Raw genomic sequence first — 19272 nt, forward strand, 5'->3', positions numbered from 1 at the left:
AACAAAGACTATTTGAACCCCATCATGTGTGTTAATATTTCACTTCCTGAGAGGATCTCGACATTATTCCAAGCTGAAGGATAAATGACAGGATAACAGCTCTTTAAGAGTTATTGGTCCTCAAAAGTATTTGGTTTGTTTTTTGTTTTTGTTTTTGTTTTGTTTTGTTTTAGAGAGAAAGAGAAAGTGCAAGCAGGGAAGGGCAAAGGAAGCGAAACAGAGAAACTTAAGCTCAACATGGGGCTGTAGTTCTTAACCCTGAGATCATGACCTGAGCCAAAATCAAGAGCCAGACACTTAACCAACTGAATCACCCAGGCGCCCCAAAAGTATTTGTATTTTCCATGCTTTATTGTCCACAGACATGCTCACTTTACTGATCTTTGAAGATAAATCAGATCAAACTTGGGCCAAAATTCATGTGGTTAAGAGAAGTATAGCTATTTCTTTTATACTTTTTTATAAGAACTTGCACTCTAAGGAAAATGGAATCTTTTAAAAGATGAGGACTGAGATTACCTCTAAGTCAACATTTTATCTGTTTTTGAAAGTAAATCTGTGCTAATGGAAAACATCATTTTCCAGCATGAATTAAATTATTGTGCTCTATATTTCCTGCTGGAGAGAGTAGGTTCCTGGCAATATGAAGTTACATTTGCATTTTGATAACATACAGTTTTAGACTGTTCCCTTCAAATTCAGAGAAACACAAATATATTATACCAGAGTATTCTTGAGAGAAATATAAGTAGTCCATTATATTTCACCAAACACATTTATGGAACTTCTGATAAAACCTGCAATATTTATAAATCAAGCAGCCAAGTAACAAAATATCTCACTTTACATAAAGTAGGATGCATGCATCTGTTTCATCATTGATAAGTTTATCTCACTTTTCCAGAAGGACATCAATAATCTAGAAGAGTTGTTTCTATTACAGGAAGATTCTTAAATGTCAACATGTGAATGTTGTATACACTAGGATACAGATGCAATGTTTAGATTCTTGTCAATATAGTCTTGGGAATAAAAGTTTGTGTTTTTTGTTTGTTTGTTTGTTTGTTTGTTTTTTAAGATTTTATTCATTTGACAGACAGAGATCACAAGCAGACAGAGAGGCAGGCAGAGAAAGAGGAGGAAGAGATCTCTGAGAAGCAGAGATCCCGATGCAGGGCTCAATCCCAGAACCCTGGGATCATGACCTGAGCCGAAGGCAGAGGCTTTAACCCACTGAGCCACCCAGGCGCCCCAAGTTTTTTTTTTTTAAGCCACAAATTTACAACAAAACAATATGGATAATTTTTCAATTATGTAATAATTGAAATTGCGTGAAAACAGATACAATAACAAAAAAGAGAGTTCCTTTATAATCAAATAACCTAGCTTAATTAAAGAAGGATTCAACTTTTAAAATATCAATTTGTATATAACTTGCAGAAACAAATTTATTCAGTGAAGCCAGAAGATATGTAAAGACATCAACATTAAAAACAAACATGCTTGGAAGACTTGATACAGTACTAAATTCTATAAAGTTTTTTTTATTGTGACAGTGCCCACTCAGTAAGAATAAAAAAAGTAATCTTAACCTAAAACTTGGTTATTCACAGCATACCAATAATTCTAATTTGATTTGCTTTCAAATTTACACAGTGATTTCTTCTGTAGTCTCTTTTAGCCATAATGTGGGGTGTAATGTCATAAATAAGAAGGTTTGAAGAAGTTAACTTAATTATGCAAGAGGGTAGACCTTCTAACTTCAAGTTTATCATTATTTATAATGAACATGATGGGAGAATAAGAAGCTATGTGAGAAGTATTTACTGAAACTATAATGCTTAATAAAGAAATGGTATACATGAAGAGCGTGGGTGGCTCAGTGGGTTAAGCCTCTGCCTTTGGCTCGGATCATGATCTCAGGGTCCTGGGATCAAGCACCTCATCAGGCTCTCTGCTCAGTGAGGAACCTGCTTCTGCCCCCTGCGCCCCACCCCGCCCAACTCTTTGCCTCCTTTGATCTCTCTCTCTCTGTGTCAAATAAATAAATAAAATATTTTTTAAAAAATAAAGAAAAGGTATACATACCCAAAATCCTATTTCCAAGGTGTCTACTCCATCATAAAGCTTCTTAGTTTTGGGGCATCTGGGAGGCTCAGTCAGTTAAAGGTTGGTCAGTTAGGCATCTGCCTTTGGCTCAAGTCATGATCCCAAGGTCCTAGGATGGAGCCCCACATTGGGCAGCCTGCTTCTGCCTCTCCCTCTGCTTCTCCCTTTGCCTGTCACTCTGCCTGCTTACTCTTTTCCTCTCTGTCAAATAAATAAATTTTTAAAAAAGGAAACTTAGAGTTTTGAGACATAACATATATACCCAGCTTTCTTTTAAAATAAAGAATTCTTTCAACAAGTATTTGTTGAGCACGAAGATTAAGGGTAAAGCAGTTAAGATAGGAATGATTCCTTTACTCATGGTCTGTCATCTAGCATAGTGTCTTTCAATGGATATCTACTAAAGGTATAGAATTCCTCATAAGAATTTTAAATTTTTAATTTAAATTTAAAAGGATAAATACATAAATGTAAGTCTATTCTAAATAAGTGCTGTCCAGGACTGTCTATGGCAATGAAAATGTTTAGTTTTATGCTGTTCAACATTGTAGCTACTAGCATGTGCGGCTATTAAGTATTGAAATGGGACTAGTGTGATGAATGAACCGAGACTTTAAGTTTTACTTCACTTAAAATAATTTCAACTAAAATCTAAATATTCACATGTGCCTAGCAAAGACCGTGCTGGACTGTGTAGTTCCAGGTGTTCTCGGAGTTGAACAGTGCCATTTGAACTAAGCAGTTCAGGGCTGGGTTTTTTTGTTGTTGTTGGTTTGTTTGTTTTGTTTGTTTGTTCATAATCAGGCTTAACTATGTGAAGCCCAAATGATATCATGGCCTCCCACCCTATTAATGAAGGTTTCCAAAGAGTTTAAATATTGAAAGATAGTGGGAGTTTTCAGGCATCACAAACTGGTAAATAAGAATGCCTTACTGAAAAGATCCAATGCCTAGTAGCAAGTATGCAATTCAGGCTTTAAGTAGTGATTTATGTCCATTAAAAGAGCATTACCTCCCAATTAAATTAGTATCAGCAAATTGAAACACGAACTTTTGAAATTCATTATTTAATTTGTAAATTTACTTTGTGAAGAAAGATTTATTTATTTTAGAGAGAGAGAGTGAGCACATGTGTGTGTGGTGCGCGCGCACACACACACACACACACACAGGGAAAGGGGTAGAGGGAGAGAAGCCCTAAGCAGACACCCTGCTGACCACAGAGTCAGAGGCAGGACTCACGAGATCATGAAAGGAGAGAAACCAAGAGCTGGACACGTAACCATCAGCACCCAGGCCCCCCTACTTTGTGTATTTGTATAAGATCTGTAAACCAAAAGGGTTTGCTAATTTTGTGATTCACCTATTTAAACAACAATGTACTTTAAACAATTTATCAATACTGAAAAGACCATTCTTTTTCTTTGAGAAGGTATCATTAATCCCTCAAAGTTTAGGAGCACTAGAGTAACAAATTATATGTCAGTCATTATCCAACTGGTTTTATGTATATATGAAGCTTGCAACTTAGGCAATTTATATGAAATCCAATAATTGATAAATGATTTATCCACTTCCTAACCCCTGAAACCTGTGAGTATGCTACCTTCTAATGAAAAGGGTAACTTGCAAACGTGATTACATTAGGGATTTTAAGACAAGAAGCTTATGCTAGATTATATGGCACCCTGGATGCAATCACAAGGGTCCTTTTAGGTGGAGGCAGAAGGTCAGAGTTAGAGAAGGGAATGTGACACTGGAAGCAGAGGTCAGAGTGATGTGAGAAAGAAACCCCAAGCAAAAGAATGCAGATGGGCACTAGAAACCAGAAAGGTCAAGGAAGTAGATTCTTCCTGAAGTCTCCGAGAAGAATGAATTTCGACTAACACCTTGATTTTAGTCCACTGAAGCCCATTTCAGACTTCTGACATTCAAAACTGTAGGATAATGCATTTTGTTGTTGTTGTTGTTAAGCAGTTAAGTTTCTAGTAATTTGTTCCAGCAGCATAAGGAAACAAAAACAACAAGCTTATTCAAACAATGCCTGCAGATAATAGCATCCTTATAAGGTTGTTTAAGATCCATTTTCATATCCTTCAGCCCAACCCCTTCCTTCCAGCTTTAGTGGCAATAAGGGGGAATCTCATTCAGTAACAGGAGACTCTCATGGAGAATTTCTGATAAACGCATTCTTCTCCCTATCATATTTCCAGTGGTGGTTAGTAGCTAATTAATTATAGATTGGATATATCTTTGAAAGCACTTAGCTTTCACAATCTGACTTCACATCCACTTAAATTTTTATCAGAAAACAGAACAAAATTAAGTAGACACATTTGGTCTAGAAAAGAAGCTGGAAAACTTAGGATGTTGCAAAGATGTTGTACAAACAGCCAACAGGTGTATGAAAGGTGCTTATATCACTAATCATCTGGGAAAAGCATATCAAAACCACAATGAGATTATCACCTCACACTTGTTAGATTGGTTATTATTAAAAAAGAGAAAAGATAAATGTTAGTAAGGATGTGGAGAAAAAGGCACCCTTGTATTGGGAGAAATGTGAAATTTTGCAATTGCTATGGAAAACAGTATTGAATGTTCTCAAAAAGTTAAAAATGGAAATATCATCCAGGAATCCCACTTCCAGGTATTATTTATCGACAGGAAACATAATTAGTATCTTAAGGAGATATCTCTACTCATTGCAGCATTATTCGCAATAGCCAAGATATGGATACAACCTATGTGTCCACTGACAGAAGAGTGGATAAAGAAAACATTGTGTGTGTGTATATATACAAAAACTATTTTGCAGACTTTATGAAGAAAAATTCCTGACATTTGTGAACATGAATGAACCTGAAGGACATTATGCTAAATGAAATGAAGCAGACACAGAAAAACAAATATGCATGATCTCACCTATATGTGGAATCTAAAAAAAAAAAAAATGAATTCATGAAAGTAGAGTGTAGAATGTTGGTGCTACAGGATAAGGGGTGGGAAAAATGAGAAGATGGTGGTCACATGAATCAAAGGTTCAGTTACACAGGATGAATAAATTCAGGAGATCTAATATGTATAGAATGGCAACTACAGTTAACAATAATGTATTTTATACTTGAAATCTGCTAAAGAATTGATCTAAGGGGCTCCTGGGTGGCTCAGATGGATAAGTGTCTGACTCTTGATTTCGTCTCAGGTCATGATCTCAGGGTCTTGGGATCAAACCCTGCCAGGCTCTGTACTCAGCGGGAAGTCTGCCTGAGATTCTCTCTCTCCCTCTGTCCCTCTCACCATGCATTTAAATAAATAAATACATCTTTAAAAAATAAGAATTGATCTTAAATATTCTCACCACATACAATCATACCCTATGAGGTTATGGATGTATCAATTAGCTTGATTGTGTTGATCATTTCACATATTATATATGTGTATAAAAACATCACACTGTGCATCATAAAATATATAAAAAGAATACACATACTTTTCCCATAGGTGCTGGATAATTTTAATGTTCATATAAATATCACAGAAAATGACTTATTATATATATAAAATGGTTGACAAAATAATATAAAATACCATTTAATTCCCCCCCCCCATAATATTCTGTACATCAAATTTGCTGATCCATGTTTTAATGGGGAGAGAGCGGTATCTTTTTCCCACCACATACACTTAGTTCAGTAAATGGCGTAATCACCCTGTTAGTCTCATGATGGTGCTATTTCCTGTTTTTTCACATTCAAGTTTTAATTTCTCTATGAAGTATAGTTTTTAAAAATAGAAAGGATATCTGGATTTATTCATTATAAATATATACAATCAAAAACTATTTTTACTTTATTTAAATGTATTCAAATAACTCTATTTGTAATAGGGGAATAACAAAATCACTGATGTTGATAAAATTCCCAGATTTACAAAGCTGGTGAATTTTTTATGTTTACATAAAACCTGCCAGACTGGTAAAACAGCTAGAGATGACCATTTTACTGCTGAGAAAAGTTGTGTCTAGATATGTCAACATACTAAAAGTCATGCAGATGATAAAGTGCTAAATCTGTGACTTAAGCCCAGTTCTTGGCACTTCCTTCAGCAAGATGGCTTTTTTGGCTCATTGGTGAGCCAGTCAGTAAAATGAGACACGGCCTCCTGACATCTGGAAAATTAGAATTTTCCATCTGGAGAAACAGTTGATTTCATTATAGAACTTAAGATAGGATATTAGTGAAAGAACTAGCAGTTGTTGTCTTGGAACTTAGAAATTTCAAAAAGTTAGCAACTTGATTAATGCACCTTTCTTAGGTTTTATCTTCATCATTGAAAAATTTCTCATATTTGAACATTGTATATAACTTGTAACTGGCCATTCACTTGCATGTTATGGTGTCCTTCCTTGCAATTGTTGATGGATATATCAGCTATGTAATACTTGGTAATAGCTGCATTTGCACATTATCTGATACAGTCTTCATAACAACACTCTGAGTTACATAATATTTTTTGCCTAGAATCTGAGGCTCGAAGATTGAAAACCCTGTACAACTTCTGCAACAAGCTCTTGGCCACCTCACAGCCTTTCTTTCCACCATAATATTGTCTACCACTAAATTTGAAGTGAGTTATTGATTTTTGATGACAGATCCCTGCAAGTCAAGTAAAAGAAGGTCCCTGGAGAGGGCATGAATTGTTTCTTTTCTATAAAATGTTCCTTTCCTAAGTGATGGCTAGTGACGGATGTGAATGATCTCTTCATGTGGTAAGAATAAGAGGGAACAGAAGAGCATTTTAAAGGAGAACTGCCAGAGTTCCAGGGAAACCTTTAACCAACATCCTATCTGTGGACAAAAGAAGGACTGAATGTGACCCCAGTAGAGATGACCACAGAGCCAACCAATGAACAAGGAAGCCACTACAAATAAGACAATGGCCCAGGTTAGACCAGCTCAAGCACTACTGACATAGGGGAGCTTTGCCCTGGAAGAGGGAACACATTACAACATGACTCTTCACACAGAATTGGCAGAAGATCGAGGAGCAGTGTGGTTGAAGAAAGTTTCCTGAGACAGAATGATACTTTGGAAGGCATTTTATTTACCTTTATTTTAAATCAAAATTTACATTTTGATTCCCTGAAAGTAACCTATATGGATTCTTGTTTCTGTGCACGGCTTGAAAGTAAAGGTCACAGTCACACAAAGTGAAGCATACGTTGTCAGTTTTGTTCTCTGATGGATTCTGATCATATAGAATAGTTTGGGCACATTTTAGTCTCCCAATGAGCACTTGTTGAATGAATGAATGAATATCTCCCTATATGCAAGCAACCTCCAGTATCCCAAACATAGCAGTACATTTGTTTAACACATGAACATAGCAGCTACTTTTAGAACAAATCTAAAATGCTGTAGAAATAATCTAGTCTAATATCCTCACTTTGTAAATAAAAATGAGGTCCAGGAACATCAAGGTGGCTCAATCAGTTAAGAGTCCAACTCTTGGTTTCTGCTCAGGTCATGATCTCATGGGTCATGGTATCAAACCTTATGTCAGGCTCTGTGCTCAATAGGGAGTCTTCTTGAAGATTCTCTCCCTCTGCCCCTGCCCCCATTCTCTCTCTTTCAAATAAATAAATAAATCTTAAGGAAAAAAAATTAGATCCAGAGAAAGGACATTGTTTAACCAAAGTCACACAGAATCCAGAAATCTAGGCAAAAATAGAGAAAATAGGGGCAGCTGGGTGGCTCAGATGGTTAAGCATCTGCCTTTGGCTAAGGTCATGATCTCAGGGTCCTGGGATTGAGCCCCACATGGGGCTCTCTGCTCAGCAGGGGGCCTGCCTTCTCTCTCTGCCTGTCTCTCTGCCTACTTGTGATGGCTCTCTCTGTCAAATAAATAAATAAAATCTTTAAAATAAAAACAACTTAAAAAATAGAGAAAATGATTCTGTTTTCAATTCAAGTTTTGAGGGTTTTTTAAAAACCTTTTATTTTATTTTATTTCAGTGTTCCAAAATTCATTATTTATGCACCACTCCCAGTACTCCATGCAATACATGCCCTCCATAATACCCACCACCAGGCTCATCCCCCTCCACCCCAAAACCCTCGTTTTTTTTCTAGAGTCCACAGTCTCTCATGGTTTGGGGTTTTTGTTTGTTTGTTTTTGTTGGCTTTTGTTTGTTTGTTTTAACCCTTCCTTTTTATTTATAACATAACTGAACAACATCTATAAACTGGTTAAAGGAGATTTCTACAAAAGAAGCAGAAACTAGTTCTTATATAAACACCAAAAACTCAAGTTTATTTCTGGTTGTACCCTTTTTTCCCCCTAAAGCTTTATCTCAATGACTGCTAGCATGCTTCTGTCGCTACTGCCTCAATGGCCTGTTATGGATGGGGATGGCATGAGATTATTCACATTTGGCTTACTCTTCCCTCTTTGTAATGAAGTAGAACAATGTAGATTGTCTTGGTTTCTGGAATAAAATTGAGATTTACTAGTGGTTAAACAAACATTTGAAGAATGCATTTGCACAGTACATGATTTTCTGCTAGAAATAGAGGTGTAGTCAGGTGCTGTGGCATGAAGCTGTGGGCTGCATATATGCCTGCATGGCACTTAGCGCATTTGCCTGTTGTTATTTGTATAAACCTATGGTGCCGACTGGAGGGTAACTACCTCCCCAGAAGAGTGCTAATGAGTTATCTCTGCTATATCACCCACAGTATACATTCAGGTTGATCGCAGAGTTTTAGTAAATCACAAAGTTGTGGAATTAGAATAGCATAATAGTTAAAACTGTAGGTTAGTAACTTAAGACAAATCTGGCTTTGAAATAGTTATCCAAGGTGCTTACAGACATGTGAACAAATAACTATATTGTAATGTATGATAAGTATGATAAGACAAACTCATACAAAGTATAACATTATGATCAAATATGAAGTGATTAATTCTGAGAAGTGGGTACCGAGACAAAGTGATATTTGAACTGGACTTTGAAGGGTAAATAGGAATTCATGGGAAGAAAACTGTAGAGTAAGATATTCCGGGCAAAGAAAATGGGTTGGACAAAAAAGGACAGAGGTGCAAAAATGCTTGGAACACACAAGGAACAACAGATAGTTCAATATTGTTAGCATGCACAAGATAAATTCTGTTCGGTCAACCAAGTTAGATGGCAAAGAGCCTTATGAACTAAAAATACTGGTTTTCATCTTGTCATTTTCAGATAATTAACTTTTAGTGGGCATTATGCCTTACAATAAAAAACATGCTACACAGAAGCTCATGCATTTTTATAAATGTAGACTTTATGACGATCTATCTATGCATACAAGTGAATATGCAGATAAAGATTCAGTGTCTTACACCGCCTTAAGATCTTCATAAATATTTTTTTTGAGTAGCTGAAAGGACAGGAAATACATCTAGAAGACACTCTGGCTACTAGGTTAGCTTATTGCTTTTCCCCCAGGTCCTGTACATGCCAGTAGTCTTTTGATTTTCCAGCAAGCTTTCTGGAAACTCTTAACAAAGATTTTTGGCATGTGTACATATGCTTTTTAAAAAATATATTAGGAACTAGAACATATTCATCTCTATAGTGATCTTTGTTCGACTGGAGCAGACATTGTGGCCTATGTGTTTCACTGAAAATGAGGAGTTCAGAGTGACATTGGAAGAAAAAGCTCAGCCTCAGGCCACTCTGAATACAGAGGAAATGTGGTCGAAGTATAATATGTTTCCTTGGGATCAGAGTGTGTTAGACCTTGGGCAAAAATAACCAACACATCTGCTCTGCGGAGGCCTAAACCAGAAAATCAGAGAAACGGTGTGTCAGACTTCAACCCAGGTCAGTGGATGAAAGTCATTCTTGAAGCAAAATGGTATCCTATGCCTATGGCTTAGCCTCAGTAGACAAAAATTGTTCTGTTTTGTTTTTTTAAAGATTGTATTTATTTATTTTAGAGAGAGAGAGATTGAGTGCGAGCAAGCAGGGGTAGGGCAGAGGGAGAAAGAGAATCTCAAGAAGACTCCCTTCGGGGCACAGAGACCCATGTGGGACTCGATCTCAGGACCCCAAGATTATGACCTGAGCCAAAGTCAAGAGTCAGATGCTTAACTGACTGAGCATCCAGGCACCCCCATTTTTTATATAGATGAAACATTGTAAATGTTTTCTGTGCCAAATAGAAGCAAAAAAGGGAAACAATTCATACATGATTTAGGAAAAGCCCATCTTGGGCCATTGCAAAATAGACAATGTAGTTACTTTGTAAAACACTGTGTGCATTATTAACTGCATGTAAAGTGACTACATGGGCACGTGACAATGTTCATGAAGTGATAGTCATGATGACTGTGAAGATGTTCGCCTTTGGTGCTCCTTGCCAAGCCTCCTGCTCGGAAGAGGTTTTGCTGTCCTATCACCTTTTTCCCACCAATCAAAACGTGCATACCTCATTAATGGCTGCTCCCATCCTTACTCAGTGCTTGAACAAGTAAGTGATTCACCTCTAAACATGACATACTATGTCATCAGCTACAGACTAAATCTTGTACAGGATATTCACAGAGGAAAAATAATTGTGGGAATTTAGAACACTATGTCACATCCATCAGGAAATGTGTTGTAATAGACCAGACTCCTGCTACACAAATTGCACTTTGTGGACCAGCACCAATAATATCATTTGAGAACTCACAGAAAAATCCCATCTCAGCCTCAACACAGATCACCAAAGGTGATTTGTAAGCATATGAAAATTTGCAAAGTACTTCTTTATACTTTATGCATTTAGAGTACAGGACCCATAGTAGGCACATAATATGAGTTTATTTCTGATCCTCACAGGTTTTGAAGAACTAAACTTTTGAAATCTTAGTACCAGTTCCAGGGCTGAGGACATAGCTGCAGAGGACAGGGCTGAGGGCATTTGCTGCTTTCTAATTATAGAGAAAGGAAAAAGAAAAGAAAGGAAGAAGAGAACTAATGTTTAGGAAGACTCCAGTTGGATACACGACTAGGGTTTGTGGCAACATGGAGACTAAATTTTTCGTAAGAAATCTTATAAGTAGGGGTGCCTGGGTGACTCAGTCAGTTATGTAGCTGACTCTTGGTTTTGGCCGAGGTCATGGTCTCAGGGTCATGAGATGGAACTGTGCATCATGCTCTGTGCTGGGCATGGGGCCTGCTTAAGATTCTCTGTCCCTCTCCCTCTGCACTTCCCTACACCATGGCAGAATGAAAGAAAGAAAGAAAAAGGAGAGGAGAGAAGAGAAGGGAAGGGAAGGGAAGAAAAGGAAAGGAAAAAGGAAAGAAATCTTACAAGTGATTCTGTTGCATCTGTTTAGTCCCTATATTCCAGAAGGTAATAAGCCATTTACCCAAAAGCTATAAACTATACTTACTGTTCCTGGGAAAGCCTGGACAATGCACACAAGCATACTGTAGCATGTTGTGTTTAGAACACTAGTGGGATGCAGCAAACCTCATGGGGAGAAGAAAATCAAGGTTAAGAAAGATGAACAGACAGGACCATGAAAGGGTGACGATACTATGCAGGATGTCTGAAATTTGGAGGACCCTGATGGCAGGGGGTGTGGTTTAGGGGGTCCGGTGTCTTTTTGGAAACTATTCTGCTAGTACTGTGGAGGATTAAAGGAAGGTGAAACTAGAAACTGGGTCAGTTGTATGCTATGGGTGCAGAGCGGTTGTAATTTATCAGTTTTTACCAATTTTTGATCCTGTGGCCGCTGCCCCAACCCAGTACCACGAGAGAATATCATACCACATATTGTTAGCCCAAGGAAAAGGTCCAAATTCAAAAACTCAAAGCTTAGATGGTTTCTAAGTGCAGATCACTTTCACACCATCATAAAGTAAAAAAGTCATAAATTGGGCCGTCAAAAGGAGGGCACATCTATATGTGGGATAGAGTGTGTTGAATAGTGTCTGAAAGTAACCAGTGCTCCAAAAAAGCTAGTTTTCCCTATACCACCTTTTCTTTTTCCCCATTAGCTGAGGTGAGTTATGTACCCTGTCAGGAAATAGTCACTGATCTGCTGCCTGATTACTCTCAGAAGAGCACTGAGTGAATTCTCCTCTCCCAAACACATAGTCTATCCCTACACCTCAAAGAATATCTTCTTCAAGGAGGATTAATTTAGGTGGAATCATAACATACTAGAGAAGAGTATTCCATTTTATACCATTGGAGCCGGTGGTCTTTTCTGATTTCAGCTGTGCCACCAACTAATGGAGTACTCTCAAACAAGCCCCCCAGCTCCCAATTTCTTTTCTGAAATAATGGCTGTGGAATGGCCCTACATTGTTTGTCCATCTGAAATCAAAAGAGTAAAATGATGTTCAGTACCTGGTTGCAATATTCAATGACAAACTTCAAACAATATCCAGCTGATGAAACCTTTCGCTGCCCAGGTTCTAGAAGCTGCTGTATCCCCCGTATCAGTGACATGTTTTGCAATCATGAGAACTAATTACCGGATGAGATACTCTAAAAGAGCTTATTTGCTCGGGCTCCTAGTGGTGCTTTCTCAAGGGAAGCTTGATTGGTTTGAGTGTTGGAAGATGAACAGACATTTCCTGCTGTGTTCTTTGGCATGGTCTGTTGCCTGTTCCAAATTCTATACCCTAGACTGGTGGATCTCAAATTCTGGCATGGGGGCTAGCAATATCGTGATTATTATTAGGGAATTTTTTAGTCATGAAAACTCTCGGGTACCAACTTAGATTTACTGAGTCAGAGGAGTTGCTATCAAGTCCAGGACTCTGTGTTTTAAGAAGCCCTCCAGGTGATTCTAATACATGCTGAAGTTTGAAAACCTTTACTTTGCATTCTCTTAGTCCCATCGACCAGCAGCAGCATCGCTTCAATCCTGTTAGAAATCTCAGGCCCACCCCGGCCATCGAGAATCAGATCTGCCATTTAATAAGCCCCAGCAACTCGTATGCACATTAAGATAAAAAGATGCATGGGCCCAGAAGGAAGCATCATTACAGGTAAACAGGTTATTATACAATAGTCTAATAAGAGGGACTCTAAATGCTACAGCTATACTCTAGTTAAATACTCTAGGATTATCCTCATACTGACCATACCTACTTACAGTTCCTACTCAAGCCTTTTTTACTTTATTTTTTTAAGTTTTTATTTAAATTACAGTTAGTTAACATACAGTGTAATGGTAGTTCCAGGTGTACAGTTCTGTGGTCAGTACTTACTAATCATCCCAGGTGTGGTCCTTCATCCCATTCACCTATTGAACACACCACCCCACTTACCTCCCCTCTGGTAACCATCAGTTTGTCCTCTATAGTTTTTAAAGGTGACCCTTAGAGGGGCGCCCAGGGTGGCTCAATTAGTTAAGCATCTGCCTTTGGCTCAGGTCATGATATCAGGGTCCTGGAATCAAGCCCCATGTCGGGCTGCCTGCTCAGCCAGAAGCCTGCTTCTCCCTCTCCTGCTTCCCTTGCTTGTGCTCTTTCTCCTGTCAAATAGATAAATAAAATATTAAAAAAATAAGTAAATAAAGGTGACCCTTAGAAAATTCACTAAAATGGTCTTGGAAGGACATTGCTGACACTCTGACCTTACACAATATAGTTCTGACCAATGATTAATCTTTACTAATAGAAATATACTTATTTCTGTCACACTGCTCTGTATACAGTATACTGTTGAAGTTGCTTCTCCCTATAAACACCATAAGCAAACACCATAAGTGAAACCCGTTGATCAGACAAAGCTTTTTTCTAATTAACTTGTTCATTTACTGTGTCATTGTTTGTCAAGGAAGAAGAGTGTTTTTAATCATTGATACACTTTATATGAAGAACACTAATACATTATTATCATAGGAAGGATGACCATCTCTTTTTGATTTGTCGGATTTTTCTTCCTTTTATCCTAAATTTGGTAAACAAAATATTTTTTTAAGATTTTTATTTATTTATTTGATATAGAGAGAGACAGCAAGAGAGGGAACACAAGCAGGGAAGTGAGAGAAACAGGCTCTCCAGCAGAGCAGGGAGCCCGATGCGGGGCTCGATCCCAAGATCCTGGGATCATGACCTGAGCCGAAGGCAGATGCTTAACAACTGAGCCACCCAGGTGCCCCAACAAAATATTTCTTATTATGGCTACAAGTTAGTTAGAATTTGAGACTGTCAACAAATACATTTACTTCTTTATGCATGATTGTTTTATCATATACATTTGAAAATTTTGTTATCTGAAGTCTCCTTGGTTCTACTTGCCTTTCAGTTTTCTTCTGGTTTTAACTTACAAACTCAAGTTTCCTGTGTTCTCCATTATTTTTGAAAGTATGTTAAATATTGCATGTGAAAAAAGGCAAGAGTGATTTGAAGTATATTATGAAAGTAGTTTCTTTCAGAGAAAGTTTCTTTCTTTCTTTGATTTTTTTCAAAGAATATATATTCTTTCAAATACATCCTTTGCTCTGTCAGGTACCAGATAGCGTTACCAGTCTGCGACTACTTAAACCAAGTTTGAGATCCCTTGATCCAAGAAAGTTAAATGTGCACCCAAATTCCATGTACCAGCTTTCTTACTTCTAGTTTTCCTTAACCTTGAGGGTACAGCATTTTGGGAGCTCCAGCTCATTGTAGAGATGGTCTGTTAAAATGGATTCTGAAATCTAACCAGGAAACCATATATCCATGTTTCTTTATTTTAATATATGAATGTTCTTTCTTACTCAGAATAACCTCCCTCTACCAGCTGCATGAGATATGAATTGATGATCCTAACTCTAAAGTAAAAATAGGCTTGATGAAGCAATGGCAGAAAGGAGTTATAACTATAGAAAGAATGCAGCTCTGGAATTTAGAAATGTAGGTTTCGTCTTAACTGTCACTAACTTGACATGATCTGGGCAAAGTATTTAATCCCCTAGGTCTTAATTTCCCTTTTTTTTTTTTTTTTTATAGCGTGAAGTGGCTTGCCGAACTATTAGTAAACATTCTTGGAATAATAATAATGATACAAGAACTTTATTGATAAAATATGTGAAAGAGTTTGGCAAAGGGCCGTATAAGGATTGTATGTATTATGTCATTTTATCCCTTTAAGAACCCAGTAATGTTAGTAGTCTTATCATTATTCAGGTTTTACCAGTGAAGAAATGGAAACTCAGAGACTATGTCGTTTTCCAAATGTCATTTAGTTAATATATGCCAGAGCTGGGTTTCAAGTAAACTGTTTGACTCTGAAAACTTTGTATTTCACTGTCTTATACTCTTAGCATGGTTAAAGGCCACCACATTTTTGTCACCCAAAAGGGTGTCCAAATAATACCACTCCCTATAATATCTCCTGAAAATAAAATGGTGTTTATAGTAAAATGCCAATTATATGAGCAATAGGCAGAGGTATTCAGGAAATTCGTCAGTTCTCCTTTTCTTCCCAGTTCCTATGAGTCATTGCTCTTCAAGTGAATTATGATGCCTTCAGGTGAAAAGTTAACTCTACTAGAAAAACACCACCAACCAGGAGATATTGTGACAATAAGGTCTTTCCTGTCAAATAGTGCTTTTGAATTAGATATACAAGGCCTGGACACTGTTGAATAGCAGGGAGTTCTGCTGCCTGACTTCTTTTCTTAGACATGTAGCTCAGCACACTCACTGGTACTTACTGAAAGCCAATTAGTATTTGCAACCTGAAACATCCTCTTTGGGAACAAATTGCAAACTGCATAATTGGCCAAAAGAACTCAATGTCATTCATAAATTTCATGCTGCTTGGTTTGACTAAGGAGGTTAAATGAATAGCTATAATTAACAACAAATTATTTTTTCCTTACCCATATCTTAAGTTTGAAAGTCTAAGAGCTTCAAGAAATTAATGCATTAACATTCTTTCTTGGGGCACCTGGGCGGCTCAGTGGATTAAGCCTCTGCTTTTAGCTTAGGTCATGATCTCAGGGTCCTGGGATCGAGCCCCACATCAGACTCTCTGCTCAGCAAGGAGCCTGCTTTCCCCTCTCTCTTTGCCTGCCTCTCTGCCTACTTGTGATCTCAGTCAAATAAATAAATAAAATCTTCAAAAAAAATTATTTCTTACCAATCTTCCTTTCCCTGGAAGTGGTGTGATATACAAAGAATGTACATACATTTTCTGGTGAGAGATGATCTGTACCCATGGGTGAGGGAAAATGACAATTAGATAAAGGAAGAAGTCACCCTTCAAGGTAGAGACAGAGAGTGACTAAGAACAGAAAAGCACAAAATGGATAGTGACCCATTACCAAAAACATCAGTAGGGTTGTGAATAATGACTGGCTGGTTTTGAAAATAAGTCTTTAAGATCAATATTTGTGCATAAAAACCAAGATTTTAGAATCTTTTATAACTCAAGATTGGTGACTCAGTTGGTAATAAAATACACCATGACTTCTTGGTCAAGATGAAACAAAACAGAGTCAACAGAGATAGGAAAAGAGTTATCAACTGGAAAAGCACAATAAGAGGCACCTGGATGGCTCAGCTGGTTAAGTGTCCAACTCTTGGTTTCAGCTCAGATCTTTACCTCAAGGTAATGGGTTCAAACCCCATGTTGGGTTCTATGCTGGGCTTGGAGCCTACAAAGAAAGAAAGGAAGAAAGAAAGAAAGACAGAAAGAAAAGAAAGGAAAAAGAAATACCAAAGTATATTCAACTCTGTACTTCTACTAAAGTAAGCACCAGTTAAAAACCACCAACTGTTCCTCAAAAGATACATCTTGTTAATTTAAATAATCTTATGTCTTGTTGCTCAAAATATAGGAATGATTAGCTTTTCCCTGATTTTTGAGGTGCTTCTTATAGTCTTCATATCCTGAGAGAGCTTGGTGATTATCAGAGAGGGTAGTATAATTGTTATTTCTTACACTGTTGAAGTTTGTAATATTTTATCTCCAAGAAAACAACCTGTTGATTTCTTGTAGTTTTTAAAAGGAGTAAATCTATGCAGTTGTGCAGAATTCAGTGTAAGTGGAGGGTCTTAGGTCTCCCCTCTGCCATTTACCTCAGGCTTATTAATACTGTACCATACCCAAAAAGTTCTAGGAGAAATGGTTGTAGGAAGTCTCAATAGTTACATCTTTTTATTCCATTTTGGAATTGTTACTGTTGTTGCCTCTATTTTTGTGTATAGAGTTCTCATGGTGTTCATCTGCTAATAGTTACTTACACAAAAAGCTCATGAATATTTAAATATGATGGGGATGATTTCCTGATTTTTTTAGAACTCTGCCAAAAGTCATTAGTGACTAAGTTAATCAGATGATAGTGGATATAATCATATGCTTGGGAGGGTCAATTATAAAACATAGCCCACTTGTATGTTATGAGACATTGGCTCATGGGTAAAAATACATAAAGATATATCCACAATTGGCCTTGTGAATATAGAAATCACAAACAGTGATTTAAAATATTAGACAAAATATGATATAGAAATCCCATGAATGGACATACTAGATAATAAATATTAATTTATCTGCCAATATACTTGTCATATAGGCAAAGGACTTTGTCCATTGAGAGTGAATGATTTGCCTGAGCAATGCATGAAAAGTATAATAATCTGTTATTATATACTCTATCTTCTACTTGCTTGGAAATACTAGGGCTTTATCTAACATCTTAAATATTATATTTAACCTAGATATTTATAAATATTTTTTAAAAGTCATCCTTTCCTATATCCTTCATTTAACAATTTGACCTATCTTTTCCAAAGTTTCTTCTTAACAGGATATGACCCTTGGAGGACAGTGGAATTCCCATCGTTTCATATAGGATTGTGACTACAGCAGAGGATTGTATAATGAGATAATGTTTATAGGATAGTGTGCAAAGGGCCAGATGGAGAAAAGGAGAATGAAGTACAAGATCAGTGTGGGAATAGCATAGTACAATTCTCAATGATATCATACCCATGAATGTCTTTATTATCAAATTAATAATTTGTTTTGATACTAAATCTATTCAAGAGTTCTCAAAAGGTTCAGAGTTAAGTACTACGATATTTTCCTTAATTGATGCTGAGATATGAAAAATTTAAATCCTTTTGTTATTTCTACATTTTTTTTTTCCTTTGCGACTCTGGGAGTGTAAGAAAGGTCATCCCAGGAAATTGTTAATAAAGCACTTGAAGTTGACAAGCCAGTGTGATTAGTGCTCTTGGAAATAGCTGGTTAATTTGCATCTCAGTAGATTTCAGAAGGTCTAAGTGATTTCCTTGCAATAGAATGGTTGGGATGAATTGCAACCTGCTCAATTCCAAGTTTGAAGACAGACATGAAACCTTTGCTTTCAATTCAATTTAACTTGACCTTTCTCAATACAAGCAAGAAGGATTATTTTCAAAAAAGTTTTTTTTATAGAAAGAAGTAAGTTTGATGGAGGCATTTTCTAAATCAGAATGTATTTAAATCAGTGAAGTTACATTGAAATAACAATTACAAAACAGATACTGAGTTATTTCTGTGCCTCATTATTAAACTTTAATGTCAATCTAGTTTCACCAGGACAAATCTGAAGCTAGAATTTTCTTTCCTTCCTTTCCTTCCTTCCTCCTCTCTCCTTTCCTCCCTTCCCCTCTTTTATATGTTTATAGGATCCTGTGAAAAGGGCCAGATGGCCCTCTTCCTTCCTTCCTTCCCTCCTTCTTTCTTTCCTTCCTTCTTTTTCCTTTCTTTCTTTCTGTTTCTTTCTTTCACTGTTTCTTTCTTTCACAACTTTATGGAACATAATTGACATATAATATACTGCATATGTATGAAAAGTACTATTTGATAAATTTTGAATGTGTCTTATAACTCATGACACCATGACCACAATCAATATAATAAACACATCTATCATCTTCCAGATGTTTCCTCACGTCCCTTTAAAATACTTCCCTCCCTCCCTTGCTCGTTCCTCACATTTGCAGGTAACAATTATTCTGCTTTCTGTCACTATAGCTTGGTTTGTATTCTTTAATATTATATAAAGGCAGTCATACAGTATATACTCTTAATGTTTGTCTTCTTTTACTCAGTGTAATTATTTTAAGATTCAGTCTTTTTTTTTTTTTTGTATCAATGATTCACTGTTTTCTTATTGCTGAGTAGT

Source organism: Mustela putorius, unplaced genomic scaffold (genome assembly GCF_011764305.1).
Source record: "Mustela putorius furo isolate JIRA1106 unplaced genomic scaffold, ASM1176430v1.1 tig00537227_pilon_pilon_pilon, whole genome shotgun sequence".
In the NCBI taxonomy this organism is placed as follows: Eukaryota; Metazoa; Chordata; class Mammalia; order Carnivora; family Mustelidae; genus Mustela; species Mustela putorius.